Consider the following 16,458-nt stretch of genomic DNA (forward strand, 5'->3'; position numbering starts at 1 on the left):
GCGTGCACGTGACTTCACCACTGCGATACACGGCCGCTGGTCGCTATTCGACGATCCAGCCCCATACACAGCTACACCGTGGTTCCACTTTGACGCTTCCAGTAAACGCGCCGACCAGACATTCTCTTTGTTCCATTAAGCCTAACTGCCTCATGCTCCGCGTAGGCCATAGAAGCTGAATCATTTACTATACACTACTGGTTTTGTTGCTGGCAACGTTATTCTGTCAGGGACGGCAAAGGGTTCGGAAGAGTACTGCACTGGAACGGATAACGCCTTTAAAACAGGTTGTACGACGAACGTCAACAAAAGGAAAACATGGATACTGGGGCGCAGGCGAATTAAAACTTGGGGTACTGAGGAAATTAGATTAGGAAATGGGTCACTAAAAGTAGTAGACGGGTTTTGCTATTTGGGTAGCTAAAAACTGATAATGGTTAAACGCGAGAAGACATAAAATAGAGAGTCGCTATAGAAAGAAAAACATTTTTTTTAAAGGAGAAATATTTTAACACGTTATATAAATTAAAGTGCCAGTAAATCTTTCCTCAAAATATTTTATAGAATAGAATCTTTTGGAATATAGCGCTACAAAAATGGCTCTGAGCACTATGGGACTTAACTGCTGAGGTCATCAGTCCCCTAGAACTTAGAACTACTTAAGCGTGACTAACCTAAGGACATCACACACGTCCATGCTCGAGGCAGGATTCGAACCTGCGACCGTACCGGTCGCGCAGATCCAGACTGAAGCGCCTAGAACCGCTCGGCTACACCGGCCTGCTATTGCGCTACAGAAAAATGCAGAAGGCTATATTCGTAGATCGGAAAACTAATGAAGAAGTACTGCAGAGAAAATAAGCTTATGGCACAACTTGGTTTCAAGAATGGATAAGTTGATAGGGCACATTCAGAGTCTTCAAAGGATAGCTATTTGCTACCGGAGGTAAGTAGTAGTACTAGTAGTGTTGTGTGTGTGTGTGTGTGTGTGTGACAGTGGGGGGGGGGGAGGAGGCAGGTGTGGGAGTTTCAGCCCGAGACCTAGGCTTGACTACATCAATCAGGTTCAAACGGAATTAGGTTTCAGCAGTCCTGCAGAAATGAAAAGACTTTCACAGAGTGTAATAGCATAGAGAGCTGTACCAAACCAGTCTTCGGACTGAAGACAGAAACGACGATAACATGCGTAAAAAGAAGGCTTCATTGTACTGATCTTACTGGATGACTAATTTTTCTTTTCAGTGACCATATTCGTATTCTGAAGGGCAAGAAGTGTATGTATAAATATTCGTAGAATCCTGTTATGCAGAACAACTGCTGCGACTTTACAGGACGATACGTAAGTTTGCAGAAGACAGTTGGCTCTTCAGCAGAGACGTCTCTGCCAACAACGCAGTTCATTTCAAAATATAAATGAAAAACTTGTAAATATTTCAGGTTTGTATTTTTAGGATTCCTGATTTGTGAGATCCGCCTCTGGAGAGCGAATGTTCACAAGTACATAAGCATTTTGTGTTTTCTGTACTTCGTTGAAATACTGTAGTAATATCTATGTTGCATGTTTGATTACCAAACAAAAAGTGTAACTGATGATTTGCGTGTGTTTTATGTTCTGTGTAATGGATACTTATAAATACAAAAAGAAAAACAACTTCTCTAACATAATCATATAAAAACATTCCAGTACTGATTTGTTCGATTTCCCGATTGCATTAAAACTTCAAAGAGACAACTACAGTGCAAAAGAGGCAGAAAATCACACATGCAAATATTAAACAAATGTTTATGTATATAAATGCGGTTGAAAATGAGAATAAATTCTAGAAACGCGTTGTGCTAAGCATAAAAAAATAAATTGCTGGTGCGTTTGTCAGCCTTCCAAATAAATCAGTGATGACTGACGAAATTAAAGAAAAAGGTATATCAGTAAACAGAATGATTCATCTTTGTGGTTCGCATAAGATATTTCCTGGCACGTTTAGGATAGCTTAATTATTCTTTCACCCAAATAAACCGTGAAAAGTCCTCACTAAATGACACAACGTGTCTTTTCATGACTATACTGATAACAGGGATACTGGTATCAATTTCGCTTCCCGATAAGAACATGAACTTCCTCATGAGACAGCAATCGGTTTCAAAGAAATAACTACTGATTTCTTAGTATTGTAATTAATACGAAACTAGTAATCGGAGTTTGAAGAGTGAAACGCCGTTGTATTCATCTCTTTTTGGGGTTACGATACTGGTAGTAGAAATTGCTACATTTGCATTTGAAGAAGCGAAATTCATAGCGACATGCCTGTAATTAATATAGCTGCGAAAAGGGACTGTACGCCGTATAGTGAGGGCACATTTGCTATTGATCTGGGTCAAAATACCGGGTGATCAAAAAGTCAGTGTAAATTTGAAAACTTAATAAACCACGGAATAATGTAGATAGAGAAGTAAAAATTGACACACATGTTTGGAATGACATGGGGTTTTATTAGAACAAAAAAAAAACAAAGTTCACGAAATGTCCGACAGATGGCGCTGGACAGCGAAACGTCAGTGACTGTGCATGACAATCGTGTATAAAAGGAGCTGTAATGAAAGAGAGAATCAGATGCGCCAGCAGTCCCAGCATGTTGTCTTAACCCGAAAAGGCGCTTTTAGTGAAGCTGTATTATCAGAATGGGGAATGTGCTAGTTCAGAGTTACGATCCTATCGCCATAGGAAGGGGATTCGAAAGGGTAAAGGTCCGTTGACAAATGCAGCTGTGGCGAGAATGATTTCGAAGTTCGAAGCCACGGGTTGTTTAGACGATAGACTCCGTAGTGGCCGACCGAGAACAAGGCGTAATGCTGCTGAGACAGTTCAGGAAGAAATGGAGACTGTAGCGGGTTCGTCTATGCACGGGGAAGTCAGCGCTCGTGCAGTCGCACGTCGCACCGGCATTCCATACACTACTGTTTGGTTGGCACTTAGGCGTACCCTCCGATGCTATCCGTACAAAATTCACCGGCATCATGAACTGTTACCTGGCGATTTAGTGAAGCGGAAGGTATTTGCTGTGTGGGCGTTTCAAAAGATGGCGGAAGATGACGATTGGTTGAGTAACGTGTTGTGGACCGACGAAGCTCATTTCACGCTCCGAGGGTCTGCCAACAGCCACAACTGCAGAATTTGGGCTACCGAAAATCCTAGAACTGTCGTGGAATCTCCATTGCACGACGAGAAAGTCACGGTATGGGTTGGATTTACCACATCTACCGTTATCGGGCCTTTTTTCTTCGAGGAAATGCGTGATTATGGTTTTGTAACTGCTACCGTGACGGGTGAGAGGTACGCCGATATGTTACAGAATCGCATCATCCCCAGCCTGGCTGATAAACACCTGCTGGAACGTACGATGTTTATGCAGGATAGCGCTCCACCCCATATTGCCAGACGCCTGAAAGACCTCTTGCGCGCGTCATTTGGTGATGATCGTGTGCTCAGCCGCCACTTTCGTCATGCTTGGCCTCCCAGGTCCCCAGACCTCAGTCCGTGCGATTATTGGTTTTGGGGTTACCGGAAGTCGCCAGTGTACCGTGATCGATCGACATCTCTAGGGATTACTTTTGAATACATTATGGGAACAGCAGTGATCAATGTCTTATAAGTAATTACTATTAAAAACAGTCTTGATCACTTTTTATTTAAGAAGGTGACCGGTTTCGACCACTACTGTGGTCATCTTCAGACCATTGAGTAGGAACCTCTGTTCTGTTGTGGAATCACTACTCAATCACTATAGTGATTCCACAACAGAACAGAGGTTCCTACTCAATGGTCTGAAGATGACCACAGTAGTGGTCGAAACCGGTCACCTTCTTAAATAAAAAGTGATCAAGACTGTTTTTAACAGTAATTATCTCTAGGGATGCTGAAAGACAACATCCGACGCCAATGCCTCACCATAACTCCGGACATGCTTTACAGTACTGTTCACAACATTATTCCTCGACTACAGCTATTGTTGAGGAATAATTGTGGACATATTGAGCATTTCCTGTAAAGAACATCATCTTTGCTTTGTCTTACTTTGTTATACTAATTATTGCTATTCTGATCAGATGAAGCGCCATCTGTCGGACATTCTTTGAACTTTTGTATTTTTTTGGTTCTAATAAAACCCCATGTTATTCCAAGCATGTGTGTCAATTTGTACCTCTCTATCTACATTATTCCGTGATTTATTCAGTTTTCAAATTTATACTAACTTTTTGATCACCCGGTATAATTACATCTTACACGGCTCCGGAAATATTTCTTAGCTAAGTTGTTCTGTATTTAAAGAGTACCATTAAATGAAATTTTGTTTATTTTGTAATTTATTCATAGTTTTCAATCTATTTTGCGATGACAACTGAGACCAGAGAGGTACTATGTCAGTAGGAGTATTTATTTATTTACCACAGATTGTATCTCATTGATGTTTGTGACAACAGCATTCCGCCGCACTTCCTAGACCAGATTAGGGTGTGCACAGTATTTATGCTCGCTACGGTAATAAGCGACAGTAAACGAAACTGCTGATGGGCATATATATACTGCGGCTGCGTAACACAGGTGCTCGCAACATTAAGTGTCTTTTATTATGTGTGAGTGAGTCTCATTCAGCTGTACAGTTCTAGGCTGCAGTCGTGTTTGCAAAACTGAACTATTTTCTTCGCAACTTTTCACGCCGGCCGGTGTGGCCGTGCGGTTCTCGGCGCATGGATGTGTGTGATGTCCTTAGGTTAGTTAGGTTTAAGTAGTTCTAAGTTCTAGGGGACTGACGACCACAGATGTTAAGTCCCATAGTGCTCAGAGCCATTTGAACCATTTGAACATTTCACGTCCTTTATCTTCGAAAGACTGTCACATCACGTAGGTGAGACAAAATCTGTTCATTAATTAAGAAGCGTTTTGACGCAAGTTAGTTTACTATATAACATGCCTGAACAAATGGTGGTACAGACTTTCCCTTTTCGTGCACCTAAACGCCAAAATTAAAGTGACTCACAAGTTACGTAACCCACACTAGGTGTAACAAATTAGCAGAACGTAAGCTACCCTGAGTGAAAATTTACTCGCCCGCGTTATTCAATATCGCATAGTAAACAGGAGGAAATAAAATTACACAATGACCGTGTTCCTGGCCATGTGACTATAGATTCATGAGCGGTGGCAATACCATCGTGACAGAGAAGAATGAAAGGAAGTTATTGAAAACCTACTTGAGACACTCGTGAGTCTAAACAGTTACCTAAAATGGGCTACTTAGAATTGAAAGTTAAAACCGGAGCAGTGGTATACTGCTTATCCAAAATCATTGAAACCACAAAAGCACGATAACTCAGAATGTGCACACAGCTCCAGACAAGGTGTTTCTGTTTCACCCCAGAAACTCCCTAAAATATATCAAATGGATGTATCAGTTTGATACAGCGTAAGTCAACTCAATACACTGCGTGATTATGCGGAGCAGCAATACGACTAGTTCAGCGATGTATCATCTTCTATGTTGAAATCATTTCTTATTGCTCCAAGATAAAGCTGCTCATTAGTGGTAATAATGTGGTAGTTGTAAATGTGCGCAGTTACGCATTTTCTTGAAATGACATGGAAGAATGCGTGTACCAAGTAACAAACAAGACAAGGGCGTACCTTAATAAGTTGTAGAGGGCATAGGATCTTTGTACAAGGATTTTGCAATAGTTGTGCAACAGTGAGTAGGACAGGAGACACTACTGACAAGACTCAAAGCTAAAAGTACCGCGATTTATCTGGAAAATAAAAATTCTGCGAAGACGCATAACAATGTTGAGTCCGTTCTCATTCTGAGGCATTATGTTGAGTTATACTTGAACAGCTCACTTAGTTGGGTAAACATATAACTAGGTAGATTGCTTCTGTCAAAAAAATGGCTCAAATGGCTCTGAGCACTATGGGGCTTAACATCTGAGGTCATCTGTTCCCTAGAACTTAGAACTACTTAAACCTAACTAACCTAAGGACATCACACACATCCATGCCCGAGGTAGGATTCGAACCTGCGACCGTACCGGTATCACGGTTCCGGACTGAAGCGCCTAGAACCACTCGGCCACAGCGGCCGGCCTGCTTCTGTCATTTATGAACTAAATATAGCCTCTGCTCGTCAGTGTTAGGATAGGTTTGATAAGATATGTCCTACATCTCAGAGGGAAAGTCCGCATCTCGTGGTCGTGCGGTAGCGTTCTTGCTTCCCACGCCCGGGTTCCCGGGTTCGATTCCCGGCGGGGTCAGGGATTTTTCTCTGCCTCGTGATGACTGGGTGTTGTGTGCTGTCCTTAGGTTAGTTAGGTTTAAGTAGTTCTAAGTTCTAGGGGACTGATGACCATAGATGTTAAGTCCCATAGTCCTCAGAGCCATTTGAGCCATCAGAGGGAAAGGGAACAATAAACGCCGGTCGATGTGGCCGAGCGGTTCTAGGTGCTTCAGTCTGGAACCGCGCGACGGCTGCGGTCGCAGGTTCGAATCCTGCCTCGGGTATTGATGTGTGTGATGTCCTTAGGTTAGTTAGGTTTAGGTAGTTCTATATTCTAGGGGACTGATGACCTCAGATGTTAAGTCCCCTAGTGATCAGAGCCATTTTTTGAACAATAAAGTGATTGAGATGACAACAGAATCTGTCAGCTGACACTGGCACGCATCCTTATAGCTATTGGTATGAGGGTAGCATCTTACATGGGGTGAAGTCAGAGTTCAAACTGGCAGCGCTAAAAGACACATATAATTTTAATCCGAATACTTGTAAAAGTCGAAGTACGTTGGAGGGTTCAAATTAATTTTAATGAACAGTATATTTGTTATACGAACTATAGCCTAAACATTATGTCAATATAACACGCATTATTGAATATTATGCAATCTCAGAAGCAGAAACACTGAGTATGGATGGCTGTAGCTTTTTATCCAAACACAGTATGCCAAATATGGAGAAAGAAATTGACTGTTTGATTAGGAAGGGACACAAATTTAAAAACAACGATATTTTCAGATTGATGCAGTGATCAGCTATTTGATGCTGGTGTTACACAATGAAAAACTTATAGAAAACTATTGGTAATAGTCACAGTACATGGGGCATCATATGGTAAATTCTGAATACTTTATTAAAAAAGTTGACGTTTTGTTACACTTTTTAATTTCTAAACGAAACGGGGTGGAATAAATGGAGAATTGTAGGCTTTCCCGGCGTAAACTGTTGATGAAGGTTTCTCGCGTCTTCAGCCGGGTGGTAGCGTTGGTATATCGCGACGTTCCGGGAAGTGTCATACTACCCATCTTCTGGCGAAGTGTCGAGATTCGCGGAGAGCGGGGTATTTACATGCGCTGTCACCCCCCTCCACTAGATCTCGCCGGAAGCGTGCGCACGGTGGTGGGGATAGCGGTCGCTCAGCATTTTGCACCACAAACAGTCAGCCTGTTCGAACACGCACTAACCACCACCTGCTTTCATTGCAACGGGGAATTCTTAGAGCAGATCGACGGTGTGGCCATGGGCAAACCTCTATATGGAACATTTCGAGGAGTTGGCCCTTCAAACTGCCAGACAGGAACCAAAGCACTTCTTCCGCTATGTCGACGACACTTTTGTCGTCTGAGGACATGACAAACAGGCGCTAGATGAGTTTCTGGAGTGCCTCAACAGCATCCATCCGAATATCAAATTTACGGTGGAAATGGAGGAAAATGGATGCCTCCCCTTCCTTGATATACTAATTAAGAGGAAGGCAGATGGTTCACTAGGCCATGCAGTACATAGGAAGAAGATGCACACAGACCTATACCTTCATGCAACAAGATGCCACTATCCAGCACGAAGACAAAGAGTACTGGCCACCCTGGTACATACGGCGCGCGCCATCTGCGACAAAGACAGCCTACCATCTGAGCTGCAACACCTGAGGGAAGTCTTCCACCAAAATAGCTACAGTGAACCGCAGATCAACAGGGCGTTTAGAAGGAAGAAGGAAGCAGTGACAACCCCAGGAAAAGAAGAAGACAAAAGACTCACGTTCCTTCCATACCTGGGTCCGCTCTCGACCAAAATTGCACGACTTCTGGGCAAATACAATACCAAAACCGTTCTCCGCCCACTACCGAAGACGAGGGAGCTCCTAGGTTCTGCCAAAGACATGTTGAGGCTTAACACACCACGAATATACAGCAACCCATGCGAAAGTGTAAACAATACATTGGACAAACACAGCGCTGTATATCCGAACGCTGTGAAGAACATATCAGATGTGTGTGACTAGGTCACACAGAAAAATCAGTCATGGTAGAACACAGCATAAATGAAGAACACACCTTCAACTTCGAAAACACGAAGGTGCTGTGCCGAGCATCTGGCTTCTGGGAAAGTATTATCAAAGAATCCATAGAAATAAGGATTCACGACAACCTGGTCAAGAGGGATGAGGGATACCACCTCAGCGCAGCATGGAACCCTGCGACAGCTGCAATCCGTCGGGAGCGCGCCCGTCAATGTCCTCCGCCGCAGAGGCAGACAGGATGCTTACACCGAGAATCGAACGCGGCCGCCAGGGGCGACCGTTACCCCCAGCTCCGCGCTCACGCTGCCGGTCCACCGCACCATCCCGAGGTCTAGTGGAGGGGGGTGACCGCGCATGTAAATAGCCCGCTCTCCGCGAATCTCGACACTTCGCCAGAAGATGGGTGGTATGACACTTCCCGAAACGTCGCGATGTACCAACGCTACCACCCGGCTGGAAACCAGAGGAACCTTCATCAGATGGAGAATTTAGTTTAAACTGTTCCAGATTATAGTGATTCTAGAGTCTTACTTGAGTCCCTTGCCATTTCATATAATCTACATTCTTTTAGAGAATATGTAAGCAGAGTTATGGGAAACAGCAGCACTGCTGTTGCGGACAGTTTCAATAATCCATTGGATACTGTGCTGCTATCGTGTAAATCCTGAAGGGAATGGTGCACTGATGATGACGATGCTCAACTGTTGCTATTTAGTGTCATGATGCGGACTATAAATATGAAGAAGAGGATTTTTTTGTTTTTTTTTTGTTTTAGGGCGCAAAACTGGAAGAAGAGGATGACAAGTGTAATATACTGTCAAAAAAAATGTGACCACCTACTAAAAGCCAGAGTACCACATTTTGCAGCACAGCCCATTGCGAGACGGGCAGGAAGAGAGTCAGTGAAGTTCTGATATGGAGCCATGACAATTCCAGTGACGTGGCCAGCTGCGCTAGGTTTCTCGGTTAAGGATCCACAGCGCGTAGAGCCCGATCGAGGTGGTCACACAAATACACGATTTGGTTTAATTCTTCGGAGTCTGGTGGTCAGCGGCATACTCTAAACTCAATCTACTGCTCTTCGAACCACGCACATACGGTGTGACACGTTGCGTTGTCGTTTTGGTATACGCCATCAAATGGCTCTGAGCACTGGACTTAACATCTGAGGTCATCAGTCCCCTAGAACTTAGAACTACTTAAACCTAACTATATGCCAGAGGCAGGATGCAACCGTAGCGGTCGCGCGGTTCCAGACTGAAGCTCCTAGAACCCCTCGACCACAGCGGCCGGCCTAGATGCCTTCGTGCTGAGGAAAAACAAAACTGGATATAACGCTGGACATGATCCCTAAGGAGAGATGCATACTTGTGTTGATCAACTGTGCCCCCCAGAATGACTAGATCACTCAGAGAATGTCACGAAAACATTCCCCAGACGATAACACTCCCTCCTCCTTGCCTGGACCCTTCCGACAATTGTTGCATGGTGTTTTCCTTCAGACGTTCCACGCCTTACACGCCAACGGCCGTCTGTCCGATGGAGCATAAAACGTGTTTTATCTGACGAGGCCAGCTGTCTCCAATCTGTGGACGTCCCGTTGCGGCACTGGCGTGCAAATCCAGCCTTCGTCGCCGATGAACAGCAGTTATCGTGGGTGCCCAACAGCGTTCGCTGAACTGTCGTTGAGGTAATTCTGTTGGTAGCGACTTGGTTCACCGGGCGGCCAACTGCTCAACAGTTGCTCGTCTGTTCTCCCGTACGCATTTCCACAGCTGTTTTTCACCTCTGTCATCTGTGGCCCGTGGTGCATCACAACTGCCTCGGCGCCGGTTCAGAATATATATACAGGGTGTTACAAAAAGGTAGGGCCAAACTTTCAGGAAACATTCCTCACACGCAAAGAAAGAAAATATGTTATGTGGACATGTGTCCGGAAACGCTTACTTTCCTTTCTAGAGCTCATTTTATTACATCTCTTCAAATCAAATTAATCATGGAATGGAAACACACAGCAACAGAACGTACCAGCGTGACTTCACTTTGTTACAGGAAATGTTCAAAATGTCCTTTGTTAGCGAGGATACATGCATCCACCCTCCGTCGCATGGAATCCCTGATGCGCTGATGCAGCCCTGGACAATGGCGTATTGTATCACAGCCGTCCACAATACGAGCACGAAGAGTCTCTACATCTGGTACCGGGGTTGCGTAGACAAGAGCTTTCAAATGCCTCCATAAATGAAAGTCCAGAGGGTTGAGGTCAGGAGGGCGTGGAGGCCATGGAATTGGTCCGCCTCTACCAATCCATCGGTCACCGAATCTGTTGTTGAGAAGCGTACGAACACTTCGACTGAAATGTGCAGGAGCACCATCGTGCATGAACCACATGTTGTGTCGTACTTGTAAAGGCATATGTTCTAGCAGCACAGATAACGTGCTCCATTGTCGAAGAACATGGGGCCCAATCAAGACATCACCAACAATGCCTGCCCAAACGTTCACAAAAAATCTGTGTTGATGACGTGATTGCACAATTGCGTGCGGATTCTCGCCAGCCCACACATGTTGATTGTGAAAATTTGCAATTTGATCACGTTGGAATGAAGCCTTATCCGTAAAGAGAACTTTTGCGCTGAAATAAAGATTGACACATTGTTGGATGAACCATTCGCAGAATGTGCCTGCACACACTGTACACGGTACAGAAACAACTGGTTCTCCCGTAGCACTCTCCATACAGTGACGTGGTCAACGTTACCTTGTACAGCAGCAACGTCTCTGACGCTGACATTAGGGTTACCGTCAACTGCACGAAGAATTGCCTCGTCCATTGCAGGTGTCCTCGTCGTTCTAGGTCTTCCCCAGTCGCGAGTCATAGGCTGGAATGTTCCGTACTCCCTAAGACGCCGATAAATTGCTTCGAACGTCTTCCTGTCGGGACACCTTCGTTCTGGAAATCTGTCTCGGTACAAACGTACCGCGCCACGGCTATTGCCCCGTGCTAATCCATACATCAAAGGGGCATCTGCCAACTCCGCATTTGTAAACACTGCACTGACTGCAAAACCACGTTCGTGATGAACACTAACCTGTTGATGCTACGTACTGATGTGCTTGATGCTAGTACTGTAGAGCAATGAGTCGCATGTCAACACAAGCACCGAAGTCAACATTACCTTCCTTCAATTGGGCCAACTGGCGGTGAATCGAGGATGTACAGTACATACTGACGAAACTAAAATGAGCTCTAACATGGAAATTAAGCGTTTCCGGACACATGCCCACATAACATCTTTTCTTTATTTGTGTGTGAGGAATGTTTCCTGAAAGTTTGGCCGTACATTTTTGTAACACCCTGTATTTTGCCAATGATCGGTATACTTTAACCACAGCGATACGTGAACTTTTCAGAAACTTAGCCGTTTCGGAAATGCTTCCACCGTTGGCCCGAATACCAACGATCACGTCCTTTGGGGCGTCAGATAAATAGCTTCGTTTCCGCATTACGACAACGACTACACTGTTTCTGTGTCTCCCCGATACGTTTTATGTACCCTCCACTGCTAGTGTGCCACCTCCCCTCTGTGAGTAGTTACATATAACATATGTGGTGATGACAGTGATCTGACTGGACCGTGTTGTATTCGTCAAGTAAGAAATAGTATCTGCACAGTAGATCAAGACTTCGTGTTCTGCCTTACGGCAGGTCTTGCCATGAGGGAAGCCTCGTCAGAGAGGTCCACCGCATGAGCGCCTAGAGAAGTGATTCCAGTTGTGGTTTCCCGTTGCCTTCCACTGTGGATGATGAAATGATAATGAGGACAACACAATACCCAGTCCCTGAGCGGAGAAAATCTCCGACCCATCTGGGAATCCAACCCGGGCCCCTTGGCGTGACAGACCGCCGCGCTGACCACTCAGTTATCGGGGTGGGCAGTAGATCAAGGGTACCCTTTAAATAAGGTTACACCAAGAAATTAAAAAATATAATATTAAGGAACTAGTTAGCCATAGTGACCCGTCTACAATTCAGTTAATGTCTGTAGTCAGTTAATGTCTCAGTCCCTAGAGTGTGATGAAGGAAGACTGCGCCTCATGAAATCTTTAGTAAGCTGTTTTGATTGGAGGTTAGCATTTTTCTGATTTTTCTAGACATAGAAGAACCTCATTAACAATAAAAATCGTGATAATTTAGAAACCTACCATCTTAACTGATTCAGCGAAATTACAGAAAAACTAAATGGGATAGCGAGACCAGGATTAGCAACATGCTCCTGCTGAATATGATTCTAGTGTTTTAACCATTTTGTACCTTCGCTGGACAATTTCTGTTGTCAGCCGTTTTTACTTGTTGTTATTTACTGATGTGTAGATTTGCTCTGCGCCATATCTCATTGCTGCACCTTTGACAGGGCATCTCTGACGTTTCTCAGTAAACCATGCCTTAAGGTTATCCCTGAAGAGTATTCGAATTGTTCGTTATTAATAACTTAATCAACAATCACGCACCACATATTGTATGTAGCATGCCCGAAACTGTGAGTTCCAAGGTAGTTAGTTACTGCTGCCATTAGACTATATTGATTTGCCACAGTATATTAACCTGCTTTTCATTAAGTTCAAAATACCACAACGAACTTGTGTTTGATAGGGACGAAAGACTATAAAAAGTAAATTATCTGTGGCTTAAGTTTCCTTTGCTGAATATTCGCTGAGTACAAAACCATTACCTAAAAGCGTTTAGTATAAATCTATATTAAAAAGCAGTACATTCGTAAGTCTAGTCCCCCTCATGATATCCCATAAAATTAACGTCATCAGTATTAAAAGCGTTATGTGATTCGATAGTAACTTTTAAGGACATTGAATTGTCGTCGTCTCTTATCAATTATGAAAAATGTGAAAAGTATATAATTTTTGTAGGTAGTCTTGTGCGTGACGTATATTTATTAGATAGAAAGGTGAGGGTGGAAATAAGAGAGAAAATTGTCCGATAAATTAGGATTTATTTAACAGATGTAAATTTAATTTAATTTGATAATAACTGCTTAAGAGTTACTAGTTTTTTAAACTCTATAATGAAAATTGGCAGTATGGAAAATTGTGTCCATACTGCATTTGCTGCAAAAAGAAACCTTGTTCGCTGTGCGTAGTATTTATAACTTTACCGTTAAATAATCCAAAGCAGTAGACGATTATAGTTCATGGATAAATTTAGTTAAATTTGTGGAATATTTTATTTCATATTTCCAGCAATTGCAGAAATCAGAGGGATTGGGTAGCAATAATTTTCTAATTATCTATAGGTGGAGTCAACTTACCGCGCTGGTACGATTATCGGATGCACATAATTACCGGCCAATTTAATTGACATCAATTTGTTGTAGAATCATGGAACATATTTTGTGTTAAGAGATAATGACCTTCCTAGACTCTGGGAAGCTCAACTGCAGAGACCAGCACGGTTTTAGGAAACAGCGGTCATGCGAGACACTGCTGGCCCTCTTTGTACATGATATACACTACTGGCCATTAAAATTGCTACACCACGAAGTTAGCGTCCTACAGACGCGAAATTTAACGGACAGAAAGAAGATGCTGTGGTATGCAAATGATTAGCTTTTCAGAGCATTCACACAAGGTTGCCGCCGGTGGCGACACCAACAACGTGCTGACACGAGGAAAGTTTCCAACCGATTTCTCATACACAATCAGCAGTTGAGCGGCGTTGCCTGGTGAATCGTTGTTGTGATACCTTATGTAAGGAGGAGAAATGAGTACCATCGCGTTTCCGACTTTGATAATGGTAGGATTGTAACATATACCGATTGCAGTTTATCGTATCACGACATTGCGGCTCGCATTGGTCGAGATCCAATGACTGTTAGCAGAATATGGAATTGGTGGGTTCAGGACGGTAATACGGAACGCCGTGCTGGATCCCAACGGCCTCGTATCACTAGCAGTCGAGATGACAGGCATCTTATCCGCATGACTGTAACGGATCGTGCAGCCACGTCTCGATCCCTGAGTCAACAGATGGAGACGTTTGAAAGACAACAACCAGCTGCACGAACAGTTCGACGATGTTTGCAGCAACATGGACTATCAGCTCGGAGGCCATGGCTGCGGTTACCCTCGACGCTGCATCACAGACAGAAGCGCCTGCGATGGTGTACTGCCAGCCGGTGTGGCCTTGCGGTTCTAGGCGCTTCAGTCTGGAACCGCGTGACCGCTACTGTCGCAGGTTCGAATCCTGCCTCGCACATGGATGTGTGTGATGTTATTAGTGTCCCATAGTGCTCAGAGCCATTTGAACCATTTTTGATGGTGTACTCAACGACGAACCTGGGTGCACGAATGGCAAAACGTCATTTTTTCGGATGAATCCTGGTTCTGTTTACAGCATCACGATGATCGCATCCATGTTTGGCGGCATCGCGGTGAACGCACATTGGAAGCGTGTATTCGTCATCGCCATACTGGCGTATCACCCGGCGTGATGGTATGGGGTGCCATTGGTTACACGTCTCGGTCATCTCTTGTTCGCATTGACGACACTTTGAACAGTGGACATTCCATTTCAGATGTGTTACGACCCGTGGCTCTACCCTTCATTCGATCCCTGCGAAACCCTACATTTCAGCAGGATAATGCACGCCCGCTTGTTGCAGGTCCTGTACGGGCCTTTCTGGATACAGAAAATGTTCGACTGCTGCCCTGGACAGCACATTCTCCAGATCTCTCGCCAATTGAAAACTTCTGGTCAATGGTGGCCGAGCAACTGGCTCGTAACAATACGCCAGTCACTACTCTTGATGAACTGTGGTATCGTGTTGAAGCTGCATGGGCAGCTGTACCTGTACACGCCATCCAAGCACTGTTTGACTCAATGCCCAGGCGTATGAAGGCCGTTATAATGGCCAGAGGTGGTTGTTCTGGGTACTGATTTCTCAGTATCTATTCACCTAAATTGCGTGAAAATGTAATCAGATGTAAGTTCTAGTATAATATGTTTGTCCAATGAATACTCGTTTATCATCTCCATTTCTTCTTGGTGTAGCAATTTTAATGGCCAGTAGTGTATAAGCTAAGTAAAGAAGTTACCAGGTTTCATTGTCAGTGAGTAAAAGCAAGTAAAAACAGTCTGTAGTTCTAGCCGTGACCTGGCTATTGGTCTAACTGCAGCTAGAGTACAGGCTTTCTTCGTCGCGGCACTAGGAGAGTGCGGGTGGCGGGCCCATCATACCGGCCGCCTTTTATTCCCAGTTCAGGAGCACTAGTGGGTGGGTGGGCAGTGCGAGGTCCATAGTATGTGCTGCGTGGATAAACCGTCTCTGATCCTGGGCACTCTTACCACTATGGTTAATTGATTACAGATGTAGCAGTTACGACAATCATGGAAAATTACCACCGCTCTTTCATCCAGTTAACACGGGAGCGCAGACAACGTCTTTTCGCATGTGTTTTTTTCTTTTTTCCTGCAGTGGATTCTCTTTGCACGTCGTTAAGGGGACCTGGACGTGAAAATGACTGAAAAATCTAAAAACAAATTTTGCCGCCATCAGAAAGACAAACTTCTCCCGTTTCCAAAAATGTACAGTTTATTAACTTTTAAATTGTTATTATAGTCTTAAATGCTCGTTGAACAAATCTCTGCACACTGGCCACGCCCCCTGTCAGTTCACTGTCGCTGCTTGACACGCAAAAGCCTAGTTTTCCTGGCATACCTCTCTAACCGGTGTTGTGTCAGGTTTTGGGTTTGAATGCTTATCAAAACACTGTCAGGCTTGTGCAAACAAAAATATTGGCACTCATTTGAGTGTAAAAATTTTGAAGGCGCCAGTGGCAACATGGAAATGCGTAATTAATATGTTTAGGAGGTCTGAGGTCTGTCTTGGTGTAATGTATGTAGGTTACCTTGGGGATGGAGATTGTAAACGCCATGCAAGTGTAGCAAATGACAGGATATATGGTGATACACAAATACAGAAGCTGGAGCGTATAGGACATGTTCAGAAACGAATGGGAGCCAGGCTGAGTAAGCTGTGCAAAAACCTGAGTGGTAAGAAACTCTCAGACGGAAAATGTATAGTTGGGATTGGTCGTCTGACAAAGTGT

This window comes from Schistocerca nitens, chromosome 3, assembly GCF_023898315.1.
Source record: "Schistocerca nitens isolate TAMUIC-IGC-003100 chromosome 3, iqSchNite1.1, whole genome shotgun sequence".
Classification (NCBI taxonomy): Eukaryota; Metazoa; Arthropoda; class Insecta; order Orthoptera; family Acrididae; genus Schistocerca; species Schistocerca nitens.